We start from the raw sequence: 16,545 nt of genomic DNA, 5'->3' as shown, positions 1-16,545 counted from the left end.
TTCCTCTGTGCCGGGGCTTAGGTCAGGAGACAGAGTATGTGAGGAAAGCAGGCTCAGGGCTGCTCTAATTTACACTCCGATTCCCAAGGCAGCTTATGAGCCTGGGAAGCAGAGAATGAACAGAACAGAGAGCACTCTGACCACCTTTCTATAGTGCTCCCAATTCACCTCCTACATCAGGGGCTCTGCCAGCTCTACGCCAGCCGAGGAGATCAGGGTAGAGGCACGTTGAGCAGAGAAGATACAGGGAGAGCTTGCACTGCTGCTGTACCCATTTTATGGGTAACTAGAGAACTTAAACCCTAGCACATCTCAGCAGCACTCCATTCACTTTAAATGCAAATATAAGAGCCTCTCTGTTCCTACTCTCCCCACCCCCAAGACCCTCAAGTCCCTGTTTTAGTTCCATACTGTAGGTCTCTACAGCCATTTGGCTCAATCCATCACAAGCACCTCTCTGCAAGGGTCATTACAAGAAACCTTTCTGATCTCCAGCTGTGAAGTAAGTGGGCAAGAGCTCTGAGCTTGGAGACAGCTCATAAAGGCTTCTTTGGAGGAATTGGTGCTGCTTTGGCTAGCAGTCTGCCAGAGTAAAGTCCAGCACACTAAACCAGACAACATAGAGCAGTTAATCAGGCCAAGTCTGGCATCTTTCTCAGTTCATGTGATCTGTGATTCTGCAAAACAAGTATAGAAGAGGGTTCTTTCGTGGCTCTTTGCCTTCGCTGTTTAAAATTCAATAGGTCACTTTCTAACCAGGCAGAAAAGAAGCAGCATTGGAACAAATGACCCCTTCCTCCCCTCCATGATGCTAGTTTGTATGGAGGGAATTGTCTAGTTTGAACTTGGCACACAAACTTCTGACCTGCGGTGGAAGGACACCAAAAGGCTTGCAGTATATTTCAGCTGCTTCCTCGCCTTGCTAACTTGATGCTTTCCTTGGCAGAGATGCAGCATATATTCAAACCTCTCTTTTCAGCCTGAACTGAAAGAATTCGAAACAAATCAGTTGTTTTGGCGAATTTCACCTGTTTGTGGTCCATCTGCAAACAGGTCAGGGCCACCCAGAGGATTCAAGAGGGCCTGGGGCAAAGCAATTTTGGGGCCCTTTCCATAAAAAAAAGTTGCAATATTATAGAATACTATATTGTGGGGGCCCCTGCAGGGCCCAGGGCCTGGGGCAAATTGCCCCACATGCCCCCCATCTGGGTGGCCCAGAAACAGGTTGCAATTTTCTCATTATTGCAAACAGTTTCACAATCTTTCCTGAGTTTATTTTACTCTGGCTTGCTGTTGGAGCTTTGTTCTGATGGGTCATAGAAGTCACATCTGGTTTGTGTAAATCTGAGTGTAATTTTTTTTGCAAATGCTGGTGGCAAGTGAATCTGTAACTTACTTGAGAACTGATGGAAAGCAAGAGTGTAAAATGTACAAATGCTCACGCAAAGCACTACTAAAGTCCTCCGTGTGAATGTGCACAGAATGGAAACACCTAAGGGACAACACAGCTGACATCAACTTGTTTAAACATAGGAGTAGATATTTGTGGACTCTTTTTGTATGGCTCTATTTTAATGAGGAGAGGGAGCCTATCTCCCAGCACTTCATCCAGCTACCTTAACCTCTTTAATTTTTTTTAATCAGACATCAGTGAATTTAGCAAGTTTTGTCCTTGTCTTTAGTTCTGCTCCTTTCCCCTTCACCCCAAGATCAAGGGCAGAGGCAAATATTTCACAGTGCATTTATTTCCTTCACTAAACTTTTGTTAAATTGTCCTTCTGCTTAGATAATTTCCCCGATCCCATTCCTTAAGAGTACATGCAACTCACTGGGAACTATGCATCCCCGCTGCACCTATCCACAACAATATACGCTTGTCTGCAGTGTGACAGACCCAGACCAGTGGGGTACAGGAGTTTGGTAGAGGGCAAATATACTGGTCACTGGATGAGTAGTTTTCTGTTCCCTGAGTGACCACAGCAGGGGCTGCACTAGAGTAATCAGGAACCTGCTAGAACCAGTTAAGGCAGGCAGGCTAATTAGGACACATGGAGCCAATTAAGAAGCTGCTAGAATCAATTAAGGCAGGCTAATCAGGGCACCGGGGTTTTAAAAGGAGCTCACTTCAGTTTGTGGTGCGAGTGTGAGGAGCTGGGAGCAAGGAGCTGAGAGTGAGAAGGTATGCTGCTGGAGGACTGAGGAGCACAAGCGTTATCAGACACCAGGAGGAAGGTCCTGTGGTGAGAATAAGGAAGGTGTTTGGAGGAGGCCATGGGGAAGTAGCCCAGGGAGTTGTAGCTGTCATGCAGCTGTTACAGGAGGCACTATAGACAGCTGCAGTCCACAGGGCCTGGGGCTGGAACCCAAAGTAGAAGGCGGGCCTGGATTCCCCCCAAACCTCCCAATTGACTTGGACTGTGGGTTCTTCCAGAGGGGAAGGTCTCTGGGCTGTTCTCCAACCCACATGGTGAATCTCTGAGGCAAGAAAATCCGCCAATAAGTGCAGGACTCTCCAAGATAGAGGAGGAACTTTGTCACACTGGTGTCAGCGGTGGGATCTTGGGGTGCACAGCGCGGCGGAAGAAGGAGGGTGATTTAAACAAAAAATAAAAGGGAGAGGGTTTATTTTTTTTCACCACAATGGATGACGTAGTGCAGGCACTGATACAAGCTACAGCAGCCCAGCAGGAGGCTACCCATGTCCAGGCAGCCGCCCAACAGGAGGCAGTGCGGCTGCAGCAAGAGACTAATAGCCTGCTGATGGACCAGGCTGCTCAAGACTGAGCTATGTTGCGGGAACTGGTAAACCAGGTAAAGTCCCTTACATAGCAGAACCGCGGCCATGACGGGACGCGGCTCATACGGGCCAGCCATTGGCTGCAGAAAATGATGGGGACCCTAAAATTGATGAGGTATCCACAGCAGACTGTCAACCCCCAATCTTCTCTGAAATCTCCCCAGATTTGTTCTCAGCTCCCAAACAGGGTAGAAAGACAAAAAGGGAAAGAAGGGCAGCTAAGGCCTTGAACCCGAATACTGACCCAAAGCCAGAGGGTCATTCTTGTAGGTAGGCGGACCTGCGCAGCTGAAAAGGAGGCCACGCAGGAGGGAGAAGCACCTGAGTCTGACCCCCACTCTAATGCTCCTGAACCAGTAGAGGCAACAGAGACTGTGCCCAAGATCTAGGGGCTGATTAGCCCCGGGAGAGGAAATTTTGGACTGGACCAGGCAGAAGACCCAAGGTATGGAGCAGTGTACAGACAACATTAGGAAGGTGACTGAAATAGATGGGGTCCCCGTGGAAGGAAAAACCCAGGGACCGGGACCCTACTTCATAATGAGGAAGGATCTCTTATACCGGGTTGCACCAGTACAGGGGCAGAAAGTACAGCAGATCCTAGTACCTCAAAAACACCAGAACGCTGTATTAAGTCTTGCTCAAAGTCATCTTTTGGGGGGGCATTTGGGGGGTAGAGAAGACCCTGGCACGAGTCCTATGACGGTTCTTCTGGCCCAGAGTACATGAAGTGAGGAGGTACTGTGCCTCCTGCCTGGAGGGTCAGCTGCGCAGTCCCTGTCCCCACTTGAGGCACCTTTAGTACCCCTTCCCATCATAGAGGTCCCCTTCGAGTGAATAGCCATGGACCTAGTGGGACCCTTGGAGAAGACTGCTTGGGGCCACCAATATATACTTATTGTTTTGGACTATGCTACCCAGAAGCCGTCCCCCTGTGGAACATGGCCTCTATAGCCAAAGAGCTGGTGGGGATCTTTGCCCAAATGGGGCTACCGAAGGAGATATTAACCGACCAAGGAACCCCATTTATGTTGAAGCTAATGAAGGACCTCTGTACGCTGCTCCATATACATACCCTGAGAACTTTGGTCTACCATCCACAGACAGATGGGTTGGTAGAAAGGTTTAACTGAACCCTCAAGGCTATGATAAGGAAGGTGGTAAGTCGGGATGGGAAGGATTGGTACACCCTACTACCCTACCTTATGTTCGCTATCCGGGAGGTACCACAGGCCTCAACTGGGTCTTCCACCTTAGAGTTATGATATGGGCGTCACCCCCGTGGCATACTAGATATCGCCAAAGAGAACTGGGAAGAGGAACCCAATGAGGGGAGAAATATAATAGAGCATGTAATGCAGATGCGAGACCGGATAGCCTGGGTTACCCCTATTGTACGGGAACATTTGGAGAAGGCACAGGAGGGCCAGCAAACCCATTACAATCGCCAAGCAAAAGTGCGACAGTTTCAACCAGGGGATCGGGTTATGGTGTTGGTATCCACGGCAGAAAGCAAGCTTCTGGCCCGACGGCAGGGGCCCTATGAGGTGGTTGAACCCGTGGGGGAAGTAACCTACAAGGTGCGGCAGCCAGGACGCAGAAAACAAGAACAGATTTATCACCTTAACCTTCTGAAACCCTGGCATGCACAAGAGGCATGCACAAGGGTCCAAAAAGACCTAACCCAGGAAAACAAGCCTTCCAAACAAGTGAGAGTGTCTCCCGATTTAACACCTGACCAGAAGAATGAGGTGTCTGAGATGATCTTCCGGAACAAAGATGTGTTCTTGACAAAACCGGGTCGAACAACCGAGACATATCACCATATCGTCACGAACCCTGGGGCCAGAGTAACAATGAGGCCCTATTGGGTGCCAGCGGCAAAAAAGGAGGAAATAAAAGCAGAAGTTAAAAAAAAAAAAAAATGCTGGAGTTGGGGATCATCGAAGAATCCCACAGTCAGTGGTCCAGCCCAGTCGTGCTGGTGCCCAAACCTGATGGCACCACAAGATTTTGCAACGACTTCCGGCGACTAAACGAAATATCCTAGTTCGACGCGTACCCCATACCTCACATAGATGAGCTAGTGGACCGTCTGGGTAATGCCTGGTACTTGACTACCCTAGACTTGACAAAGGGGTACTGGCAGATTCCCCTTGCAGAAGGTGCAAAAGAAAAGACTGCATTCTCTATACCAGAGGGTCTTTTTCAATATACTGTCCTCTCTTTTGGACTACATGGGGGGGCCCCAGCTACCTTCCAGCGCCTCATGGACAAGCTATTATGCCCGCATAACAGTTATGCTGCTGCCTACTTGGATGATGTGGTCATTCATACCCCAGACTGGGAAACCCACCTGGAGAAGGTGGAGGCAGTCCTTGATACCTTCAGGTGAGCTGGCCTTACAGCAAACCCTGCCAAGTGTACTGTAGGCTTTACAGAGACCAGATATCTTGGCTACATTGTGGGAAAAGGTCTGGTAAAACCCCAAGTGAACAAGTTCGAGGCCATCCAAAATTAGCCCCGACCAAGTTGCAAGAAACAAGTCCAGGCATTCCTAGGTGTGGTGGGGTATTACCGACGATTTATCCCCCACTTTGCCACAAGGGCAAGCCCCCTGACAGACCTAGTGAAAGCCCGTGGACCTGATCTGGTGAGATGGTCTGACGTAGCAGAGGAAGCATTCACAGACCTATGGACTGCCCTCTGCAATAACCCCGTACTGATAGCCCCTGATTTCACCAAGGAGTTTATCCTGCAGACGGATGCATCAGAAGTAGGGTTGGGGGCTGTTCTATCACAGATGGTCGGGGAGGAGGAACACCCAATTCTATACCTCAGTCGGAAACTCCTTCCAAGGGAACAAAAATATGCAGTGGTGGAGAGAATGCCTCGCTGTAAAATGGGCCATGGAAACATTGCGCTACTACCTGCTCGGGCGCAGATTTGTCCTTGTGACCGTCCATGCCCCTTGTCAATGGATGCAGCGGAACAAGGAGAAGAACACACGGGTGACCAGATGGTTCTTATCCCTCCAACCTTTCCAGTTCCGTGTGCAACACAGAGCAGGGAGCCGTCATGGCAATGCCGATGGCTTGTCACGTGTGCACTGTCTGGTGTCCCAAGCTGCCCAACCCCTTGGCGTTGAGCAGGGGGGAAGGATATGTGACAGACCCAGACCAGTGGGGTACAGGAGTCTGGTAGAGGGCAAATGTACTGGTCACTGGATGAGTAGTTTTCTGTTCCCTGAGTGACCAGAGCAGGGGCTGCACTAGAGTAATCAGGAACCTGCTAGAACCAGTTAGGGCAGGCAGGCTAATTAGGACACCTGGAGCCAATTAAGAAACTGCTAGAATCAATTAAGGCAGGCTAATCAGGGCACCTGGGTTTTAAAAAGGAGCTCACTTCAGTTTGTGGGGGGAGTATGAGGAGCTGGAAGGGAGAGGGTGTGCTGCTGGAGGACTGAGGAGCACAAGCGTTATCAGACACCAGGAGGAAGGTCCTGTGGTGAGAATAAGGAAGGTGTTTGGAGGAGGCCATGGGGAAATAGCCCAGGGAGTTGTAGCTGTCATGCAGCTGTTACAGGAGGCACTATAAATAGCTGCAGTTCACAGGGCCCTGGGCTGGAACCCAGAGTAGAAGGTGGGCCCGGGTTCCCCCCAAACCTCCCAGTTGACCTGGACTATGGGTTCTTCCAGAGGGGAAGGTCTCTGGGCTGTTCCCCCAACCCACATGGTGAATCTCTGAGGCAAGAAAATCCGCCAATAAGCGCAGGACCCACCAAGAAAGAGGAGGAACTTTGTCACAGCAGCTACAGAGCCTTGGCTATAGCTACGCATGCTTTTAGCTCTACAGCCTCTTGTTCAATCGCCAGTGTGTCATCCAAAAGGACAGCCATCGCAGGCAAACAGAGTGGGGTTTCTTTAGGGATAAGGAAAGTGAATCAGGAAAAATATGGGCCCCCTTTCCTTGTGGGCTCAGAGCTAGTGCTATGGGTGTGAGACCACATATGCTGCTGATCTCCATCTCTTTCCTCTCCTTCTTTAGACCCATTAGGGGCCATGATTGGGAAATATTTGATTTTGGTTTTTTATATCTTTAAAAATTAGTTTAAACTAATCTGATTCTCTCATGATTACTGCATGGCATCACTATAGGGCAGAGTTAAGGTTATTAAGATGCCTTATGTGCATTTCCAGCCTTAACATGTTTGGATTTTTTTTCCAGAGTAACCTGAACTCTGAAGTTCCTGGGTTGGCAATTATTGGTTTGGGATCATTACAACATCCCTGCAATGTTATTTTTACCCTGCCACATGCTGCCTGGACCTTTAAGGCAAGCTTGGCTCAGTCTTGCCTGTGACCAGACAGCTATCCCCTAGCTGAGTGTGAGGGTAACTGGGTAATTATGAGTGAGCCCAGCTATGGTGGAATCAGAGAGATGACTGCTTAAGCAGAGCTGTGAACTCAGCCTAAGGATGGAGACCCAGGAAAGGGGAGTGAGGGAAGGTTCCCTGTCTGGGAAGGACCTGGGGTAGTCCACCTGGAAGAGACCCAAAGAGAGCAGGTCAGGTTCCTGTGGGAGGGCTTTGTAAGGAGCTGGAAGTTCCCTGGGAGAAGCTGCCAGAGTCCCCTTGGAGGGAGGCAGTGGGGAAAACCTACTGGGAGGAAACTGCATAGGAGAAGCTCTGAAGGGGCTGGGAATAGGGGTTGAAGAGCAGAGAACTTCAGTGGAATTATTAGTTTAGAGATTTATTTGGACCTAAAGTTGGACCTTTGGTTACCCTAGAAGGAGACTGAACTTTCAAGTGACCTGGCTGGAGGCCAGAAGACTGAGACAGAACCAGACCATTGAGAAGCCAAGGAAGTATCCAGCAGGGGGAGCTAGAGGTAAAGTCCCCTGCAACATTGCTCCCTTCCAGGAGAGGGTGCTATCGTGGTAAGAGCAACTGCTTACATACCCCTAAGAAGGAACTGAGAATATGGATCAGTAACTTCAGTTTTTTGTCTGTGAATTTAATCCAACTCTCCTCTAGGGGGGTGATAGGATGACAGGGAGCGAGTCCTTTGAAGTCTTAAGATCTTTCCTTACTCCGTCTCCTCCATGACTCTGCTCTATTCAACACAAACTTCTCTATTTGATTTGTTTTCTGTACACCTATTAGCCAACATGAAATGGCACTTTCAGTTTATTGACCCAGTGGGCTCAAAGCCCCAAATCACTCACAATGTTTGCTTTGCTCCTTGTAATTTCCTGCAGCTCCTGCCTGGCCATCCGCAAGCTTGGAGATCTTCCTTTGAAACTTCTCTAGATCAGTTTGACACGCCCCAGGACAAACAAAAGGAGCCGAAACACACCAGAAAGAAGGGAAGGGGATTAGAAAAGAGCAACAAGAATGACTAGGGGGCTGAAGAGAGGGTGGTTTAAAAGAACTACAGTGGGTGGTTGGGCAAGAAAGGTGACAGCCATGGGTGGCTATGTCAAGGGTGTCAGCAGCAGCCTGGATGGAGAGGAATAGTTTAGGGTCATTCAAAGGGAGCTAACTAGGGAGGTTGGGATGCAGCAGAGCAAAGGGAAAACACTGGCTTACTAATAATCAGGGCAACTCTCCATCCAGTGAGTCTCTGTTAATAGAACAGTCTCCCAAGGGAGGTGGCAGAACACCTTCACCTGAAGTCTAGCCTGGTTTTCAATGCAAAGTGCTAGGAACTATGCCAGCAGGACCAATCCTGCCCTGGCTGAGCCAACAGACCACTTCCACTTCTAATAGCTCCCACTCAGACCACCTCAGTGCCACAAACAAGGCCCTTTTGAGCTAAAAGTTCCACCGGGTGGTCTCCCTTTGTTTCTCTCTGGTCCCACAAGTTCTCCCCGCCCCCTGCTGCACATGGTAGCAGCTCATCACTAGGGTCTCTAATCTTGGAGACTAACCTGTTTTCTGCTAATCTAGCCATGCATAATCTGCTGTATTTCCCCTGTCTGCCATGGCAGACATTACAAAAGAACCCCTAAAGTTAATTAAGCAAGCCCTTCCCCCTCATTAAATCATGCAGCCTGTCTACTTACATTAGGCTTTCTGAGGCGTATCTTCACTAGATCCAGGCTCTGTTTACGCCACTCAAGCATCCTTGTACTAGCTGTTCTGTATGCGGGGACACTGGGGCATTTTCAGCCAGGATGCAGACAAAAGAAGACGACCACAGAGCCTCGGTTGCTAATGGAGCGATTTAGTGTGAATAATTAGAGAGGCTTTTGTAGCTAATTGGATCTGAACTGTACTAGATATCCAGTGCAGGAGAACAGTTTGATCCACCCTGTCCTTCCCAAGATGGCCAAACAGACCTTAAAATAAACCATATCCTGCTAGCCCGTACTCACCTCCCTTCTGTTTAGTCTTTATTTTCCTCCCTCCCTCCTCCAATCAGCCCACTCCCTCGCCATGGCCCAGCTCCTATAAGGACCTGCCATGGCTGCTAAATTAACCTCTTGATGCCCTCAGTCGTCTTTCACAGGTGAACTGTCTGCTTGACTGGGGGGTTTCCTGGCTCTCTAGCATTTCCCTTGCTCAGCGACAGCACCGAAGGCACTGTGTGGAGCACAGTGCTCCTCTGACCTGCAGACACCAGCTGCAGACTTTTCTCTTGTGAAAAGCTGTTCTTTATTTTCAGCTCTCTTTTCGTACAAGCAGGGAAATGAACTATTAGTAGGGACAGGTCGTGCTTCTCCACCTGCATCCCAGGGAGGGCTGAGATCAGCTGAGGCACCTGCTGGCAGGCCCTAGATATATAATCATGGCCCAGGTGGGAGGCGAGGCTGTAGATGCAGGGCATGCTCACAGGAGGGCTCTTGACTCTGGATCTCACTCCTTCCAGGGGTCTGATCAGAACTAGGGTTTGTCATCGTCTCTACTACAAGGCTCAGAGCAGCTAGCCAAGGCTTTGGCTAGTCTAGCGTGCTGTCTAATGTCTATTCCTCCTTCCCTTTTCTGTTTATATTAATCTTTCACTCAAAGCCTGGGCACTTGACACATTCTTAAAATAAAATGTACATGATAGACAAATTCCTTAGTCACTGGAGTCTGTGTAGCTATGGGGCCCCTGAACCCCACCTGCTATCCAATGGCATTTCCACTCAGTGGCCAGTAATAGTTCTGTTGTTGGCATGTATGACTCTCACCACTGCATAGAAGTGAATATCAGTGAATGACACCGAATCGGTAGCCTCCAGATGCAGGAGAGCTTCCATCCACTGGACACCCCCCCCTCCAAAAACCCCAGACCAGATGTAAATAGCTGAATGTGCTCTCTGCTTGGGATGGTGCTGGGAAAAGCTGCTTGCCAGGGATGTCAGCTACTAGGACAAGTAGGAAGGCAATGTCAGGAAGAAGGACATGCAGTCACCCGACTTTAGGAAAGGCAAAAATAGACCATCCTGCTGGAAAGTAGGACAAGCCTACCCAGAATAGGACATCTGGTCACCACAGCGGGAGCAGCAACTGAGTATCTCCGAGACAGCTTCTCTGTACACACAGCTATCACTTGGGGTGGGAAGCAATGATGGGAAATGGGGTGGAGAAAAAGCAGCATGAGGCTTTAATGGTAAAATGTTGTGCTTTTCAAGTTTACTGAAGTGTTGACATCTCTACTGACGTGAATTTTACATCTGCTGCTGGCTCCAAGTTGTTTGTCGGGCAGAAGTGATTTCCTGTGCCCTGCTGCTGCTCTGCACAACTCCATTCAGCACAATCCCCTTTGCACACCTCTGTGTGTCCTGTGCCCTCCTGGTCAATCTTCATCACATGATAAAAATCCTGGATCCTAGAATAAATGTTGTCTAATGGTTAGTTGTAGCAGAGCTAGGCTCTAAGCCTAGCTCTGCCACACAATCACTGTGAGACCTTGGGCAAATCACTTAACCACTCTGTGCTTCAGTGTCCGCATCAGTAAAATGCCGGTGATGGTACTTCATTGCCTCAGGGGGAGGAGGGAGCATGTGAGACTGAGATTAATGTTTGTAAAGTGTTTTAAGACCCTTTTGCTACAGTGGCCTAGATCCTGAGCTGCTGTAAATCAGTTCAGCTTCACTGTAGTCCATGGAGCCACTGAGTGAAACCAGCTGAAGAGTTGGTTTCAAAGTGTAAAATGTTATGTGCTCACGACATGATTAGAACAGGAACGAATGATTGGTGGTTAGTGCTTCATTCATGTTCAGAAGCACTGCAGTGAACCAGCCGTGGGTTGTACCTTCTTTCTTCTTCAATACACTAGTAAAGTAGCCAGGAGGTTTTATTTAAAATAAACTACCATAGCCACCAGAAGAGCTCAACTAGGATTTGAATCTGGGATCTTTCATCCTAAGCACAAATTTTACCCTGCCACTCGCAAAACTCTCGGTAGCTTGTGCTTTGCCTCTCTGTAACTTAGGTCAGCAGGATTCTCTCCAGAACTCCCACAATTGTAGCAAGGGTTAATCTGGCTCCTCTCACACCCAAGCGCCCCATGGCACTCAGTGCTCATCTTATGTGGTCTTTTTTTCAAAGGCAAGTGTAAATCAGATCTCTGGTATTAACTCAATATTGCAAAAATGCCCTTATTTTCAAAACCACTGCAAGGGCTTGTCTGCTATCTGAACCCACAGCAACATACCACTGTCAGGGAAAAGGACCAATTTAATGTTTTTTTCTCCTGTGAAATGGTGGCTATGAATTAAATATCAGGCAACATAAGGAATACTATTATCTACTGTGGAATGTACAGTACATCCACGACCCTGCCTCTTACTCCAAGCCTTCTAAAGAAAAGACACCATCCACGCTGCTCAGTACACTACATTGGGATGGTTAAATGGCAGTGTGACTCCAGAAGTAATACCTTAGGATAGGACTTCATGCATCTTGAATTACAGTATTACTCTAAACCTACATAATTATGTGAATCCATAATGTACTGTATTACAGTGTGGCATTAGCTGACTTTGTATGTACTCGAGAATATGGCACAATGTGACCATAAGCAAGGCGAGACTCGAGAGCTAATATTCCATCAGGAGGAAAGCTGTATTGCTCAGAGCGGCCAGTTGTTTTTAGTGGATAGTGCTTAATCTGAATGTCCCCATATCGTTCATCACACGGGTGTATTTTTAGGGGATTAGATGTGCCAGGTGTCTCTCACTGAGGGAGCATCTTACTGAGTGCCTCTCCGACAGTTGGACGAGGATAATGGATAGCTAGTTGGGGCTCAGCTTAATGCAAATAGAGAAGATGCCTATAGGATGGGAAAGCAATGACAGATTATGGGTCAGAGCCTCAACTCGTGTAAACTGACCGAGCTCAAGCACAAGACCGGACAGGGACCAGAACTGCCATTCCACTGGAAACTTCAAAATTTCCCATGAAATGAAAATTCCAAAAATCTTTCAATTTTGGAACCACCAAAATGTGTTGTTCCGCTAACGGTGAAACTCTGTCCTGTTTTGATTATTTTTGTTTAGACTTCAATATGACATTAAAATATTAAATAGAATATTATACAATATTAATTAATGGAAATATTTAATGTATTTCTTATAGAAGAGTCAAAACAATCTTTATCCAAAAGAAACACTGCACCTTTTCCCAAGAAAAATTTGGTTGAAATTGACATGTTCCTGTAGAAGTTTTCAATTAAGCTTCATTTTTGGAGGGAAAGCTGTTCCCTCAAAAAGTTTTCAACCAGCTCTAGTTGACAGCAGCTGATGACCTGCCCCTATACATCACATGCCTGATTTAAGGGTTTATTATGTCCCCATTTGTTATGCTGGTTCTCAACTAGGGATCTTGTTGGATCCTCACATGCTGCTGGAGCACTTTTCTTCATCTTCTCTTGGCAAGAAGGTCTTGGCTATTTCCTATGGATACAAGGGGCTCAGCATGCTCACCCATGCCTTTGTTACTCGGGGTGAATTATGTTGGGTACACTTTAAGACCACTTGTAAAGTGCAGCAAGCACAGAACGCCTGTCTATAAAGAATGTTTCATATAGGGTATATAGCTGTTACAGTCTTGTTTTCTATGTACTGCACCTTTAAATTTCTTACTATTGGTGCAGCTTGTTCCAAATGAGAGAGACATACTGTGCACTTTCATGAAGACTTGACCTTGATTCTGTCTTGTTTTAGATCCCATCTTCATTGCTGGAATTCTTATTAGGATTTTCCCTGCACAAAGAGTAACTTTACTCTTTTGGTCTGGGTAGAGACACAGCCCTGGTAATACGGAGAAGCTTGTGGCACCCAAAGCTCAGCACTGCAACCAGATTTTAAAAGGCACAGCATGTTTGGATAAAGGCTCCTAAACCCAGGGCCAGTGCTTCCATTTAGGCGACCTAGGCGGTCGCCTAGGGCACCAGGATTTGGGGGGGGCGGCATTTTGCTGCTCTCGGTGGCAATTTGGCGGCGGGGGGTCCTTCCACGCTCCGGGTCTTCGGCGGCAGTTCGGCGGTGGGTCCTTCGCTCACTCCGGGACCCGCCGCCAAAGTGCCCCGAAGCCCCGGAGTGTGGAAGAACCCCCCGCTGCCGACCGGGAGCACAGAAGGACCCCTGCCTAGGGCGCCAAAAACCCTGGCGCCGCTCCTGCCTACACCCTGTTTTATATTGCAGAAACAAGAGAATAGAGCAGTGAGCAGTTTGCCAGGCAGTGGCCTGGGGCAGGAAACACAGGAAGAAATGTGCAGGTCCTACAAATTCAGGAACTTTCACTTCCACAGAGCTCTGTGGAAAACTTTCATCTTCCATCTCTTCTCTGCAGTGACAAGTCTTCACAGGGTAAGCCACACACTCCTGGCCTGATCTGCAAAAAGCTGTCTACTCCAGCAGCAGCACGGGTGTCAACTCCTACAGCTTTTGCCTCATTCACCTTAATGAAGTGTTAACATCTGGGACTCCTTGGTGACTATTTGGTGCAACACTGCAATGGGCAGTTTTAAAATAACACTGGGCCAACTCTGGATCTCCTGACATATGTGTAAGTGGGGGAATGGTGCCGCTATTGTGGGGAACTTTCCTGGCTTCTGCACTACCCCGGTGAAGTGGGCTTGCGAAAGGATCTGAGTCCTCGCTCCCACTTCCTTTATCCAGAGGCCTCCCTGCCCCCAAGGACGCCCCTTCCACTCTCCTGTCTGGCAGAGTCCTCATACCCCAACAACACTGGGCCCAGGATTCCTGGGGGGCTCAACCCCCAGCTTTGCTGTGGTCACCTAGGACAGGGGCTAGGGTGTCCCCACTGCGTGGTATGCTCTCGGCACTGGACACCTCCCTGACCCACTGATCATTTCATACAATTTAAAGCAAATACAAATTGTTTGTTTAACAATTAATTAAAAAAACAAATAAGGAAAAATAGGAAAGGTTAAAGGAAAACACGTCACCCCGTTCTGTGGCAGGGAACATTACAAGCAGTGTCTCTGGACATCAGGGCACTTTACAGTCTGTTTCTTGTAGGTCCCAGGTCTCCTTCTCAGGCCCTGGCAGTGCTGCAGGGATGCTGTGGGTTGGACACTTGCTCTGGTGGTGGCCACACACCTCTGGGCTTTGGGTCTGTAGTACCCTTCTTCCCAGTGTCAGCCCCCTGTCGGGTTAAGATTCCCCTCCTGGTCTGGCCTGCAAGGACCCTTGGCTGGGGGTGTCTTTCTGCGCTGGGCCCTTTGCCCAAGGTCCCCCCCCTTGGCTGGCCTCAGTTGCTCACCACACCTGGCTCTGTGGCTGCAGCTCTGCTCCCAGCACAGGATCTGCTTCCTGAGCTGCTTTTCTGGCCCCTCTGGCCGGCACAACTCTGCTCTCCAGCTCAGCTTGGGCCCCTGCTTTCCTCTTACCTCGGCCCCGCTCTGTCTGACCCAGGCAATTCCAGCTCACCCGGACGACGGGACTCTCCTGACTCCCTGATTAGCCTGCCCGCCCCATCAATCAGGCTCAGAGGCTGAGGCTGACCTGGAGCATTGGTCTCTCCCCAATCTTTTAGTGCTGGGAGCTAGCCAACCAAAACATCCCCACTGAATGTTAGTAAGGGGGCAACAGTCCCCTTACATATGCAAGTAGTTCCATTGATTTCCTGGTGGAGGAAAGCAGAATTTAGCCCCCTGGTTTTCCAGAAGAAGAATGTCTGCAGAGGAACTTTCCCACCACATTGACCTTGGTGGAAAAAGAGACAGATTCTCAGACCACTCCTTGGAATTTCTCCTTCCTCCAGCAATTGACTCTTCTGGTGGATGACCTGGTGCACACTGAAGTCAATGGAGTGTCTTGGAAGGTATGTTGAAACTAGGGTTTCTTTTAAATGTCAGATTAACTAATTGCTAATTAACTTGGGGTAGTTAACACATTTGTAAGGCGAGTGTGCACACTCCCCAAACGCTTGATCCAGGTGACAAAAGTTTGTGCTTTAGGTAGAGAACATTTGTCACCTGGAACAAATTTCACTATAGCCTTGTCATCACGAGAGAAAAAGGTATGTTAACTTGTGCTAGCTAATATGGGGTAACTAATATGAGGTAAAACCCCAGTGAAGGCAAGGCAGAGTGCAGTTCTAACATGAATTAGCAGATCAATGTAAACTCTAAGGCCTGAAGTTCGGTCAATCCAGGTACATTGCTCCCTGAGCAATGTAGCCAAACCCATCTAACCCCCGTGTAGACAGCGCTAGGTCAATGGAAGAGGAGGTGAATTGCCTATGCTGATGATTGAGTATGTAACAAAGAAATCTTTCCTCCCAACTGTTTGTTAGACCTCTGAATTCAATAGGTATTACCACAGACACCAAAGATTTTTTTTTTTTAAATAGTCTGTCTAGGGCCTTGCCTACACAAACATTTTCCCAGTATAAGCTAAGGTATGAATGTAAACTGATAGTTATGCTGCTATAACTCTCCATGTAAATGATCTGGTATAAACTGGCTTTTCTTCTGTTTAGTATATGTCACTTGGGAAGGGGTTTAAGATAAATGGAAGAAAAGCCAGTCTTATACTAGAGTTAAGGTTGCCACCCATCTGGATTTTACCCAGACAGTCCAGGCCTTGGCTTCTGTGTCCAGGTGCCATTTAGGGTTGCCAGGTGCCCGGTTTTTGACCAGCAAGTCCAGTCAAAAGGGGGACCTGGCAGTACACCTGACCTGACACCAACAGTCCGTTTACTGCGGGGACAGGGAAGGCATTGAGTCATTAACCCACGCCAGCCCCTGCTCAGCTGGGGCTGCCTCCTACCTGCAGGCAGGCTCCTTGTCAGGATGCAGCAGCTCCCATCCCAGCCCCGGAATGGAGGGAGTCCAGCTAGGGAGGGGAAAGGAGGTGGAGACGATCCAGTGAGTGATGGGGGTGGGATGGGGAAGTGAGTAACAGGGGTGGGACCTGGGGAAGAGGTGGAGAAGGGGTGGGACCTCAAGGGAAGAGGTGGAGCAGGGATGGGCCTGGGGGAAGGGACTGGGCAGGGTTGGGGCCTCAGGGGTCCAGTTACCATCAATTAGAAAGGTGCCAACCCTAACCAGAGTGTCTAAAGGGGAGTTTCAGGGGTGGCAGGTATGTATAATTTTTGGTGGTGCCGAGAACGGGTCCAAGTCCTGCCCCTACCCCACCTGACTTGTAAGCCGATATATATTTTTTAAAATACTGTAAAAATGGATGGAAACAGTAAGCCTTTAAGTGTTTCCCTATATTGCAAAATGTGGGGGGATGAGGGCTCTGGCTGGGGGTGCAGGCTCTGGGGTGGGGCTGGGGATGAGGGG

General features: G+C 48.7%; 1 protein-coding gene across 1 annotated transcript in view; it reads right to left on the bottom strand.

Moving 5' to 3' along the window:
- The window catches only part of PSD2 (pleckstrin and Sec7 domain containing 2), a 171,226-nt gene extending 162,251 nt beyond the window's left edge, over positions 1 to 8,975 (bottom strand). Inside the window, exon 1 of the mRNA XM_034779779.1 lies at positions 8,864 to 8,975. The gene's annotated coding sequence lies outside the window, so the exon portion shown is untranslated. The remainder of the gene's footprint in view (positions 1 to 8,863) is intronic.
- Between the last annotated feature and the right edge of the window lie 7,570 nt (positions 8,976 to 16,545).

This window comes from Trachemys scripta, chromosome 8, assembly GCF_013100865.1.
Source record: "Trachemys scripta elegans isolate TJP31775 chromosome 8, CAS_Tse_1.0, whole genome shotgun sequence".
In the NCBI taxonomy this organism is placed as follows: domain Eukaryota; kingdom Metazoa; phylum Chordata; order Testudines; family Emydidae; genus Trachemys; species Trachemys scripta.
This window is presented reverse-complemented; position numbering and strand designations above follow the sequence as displayed.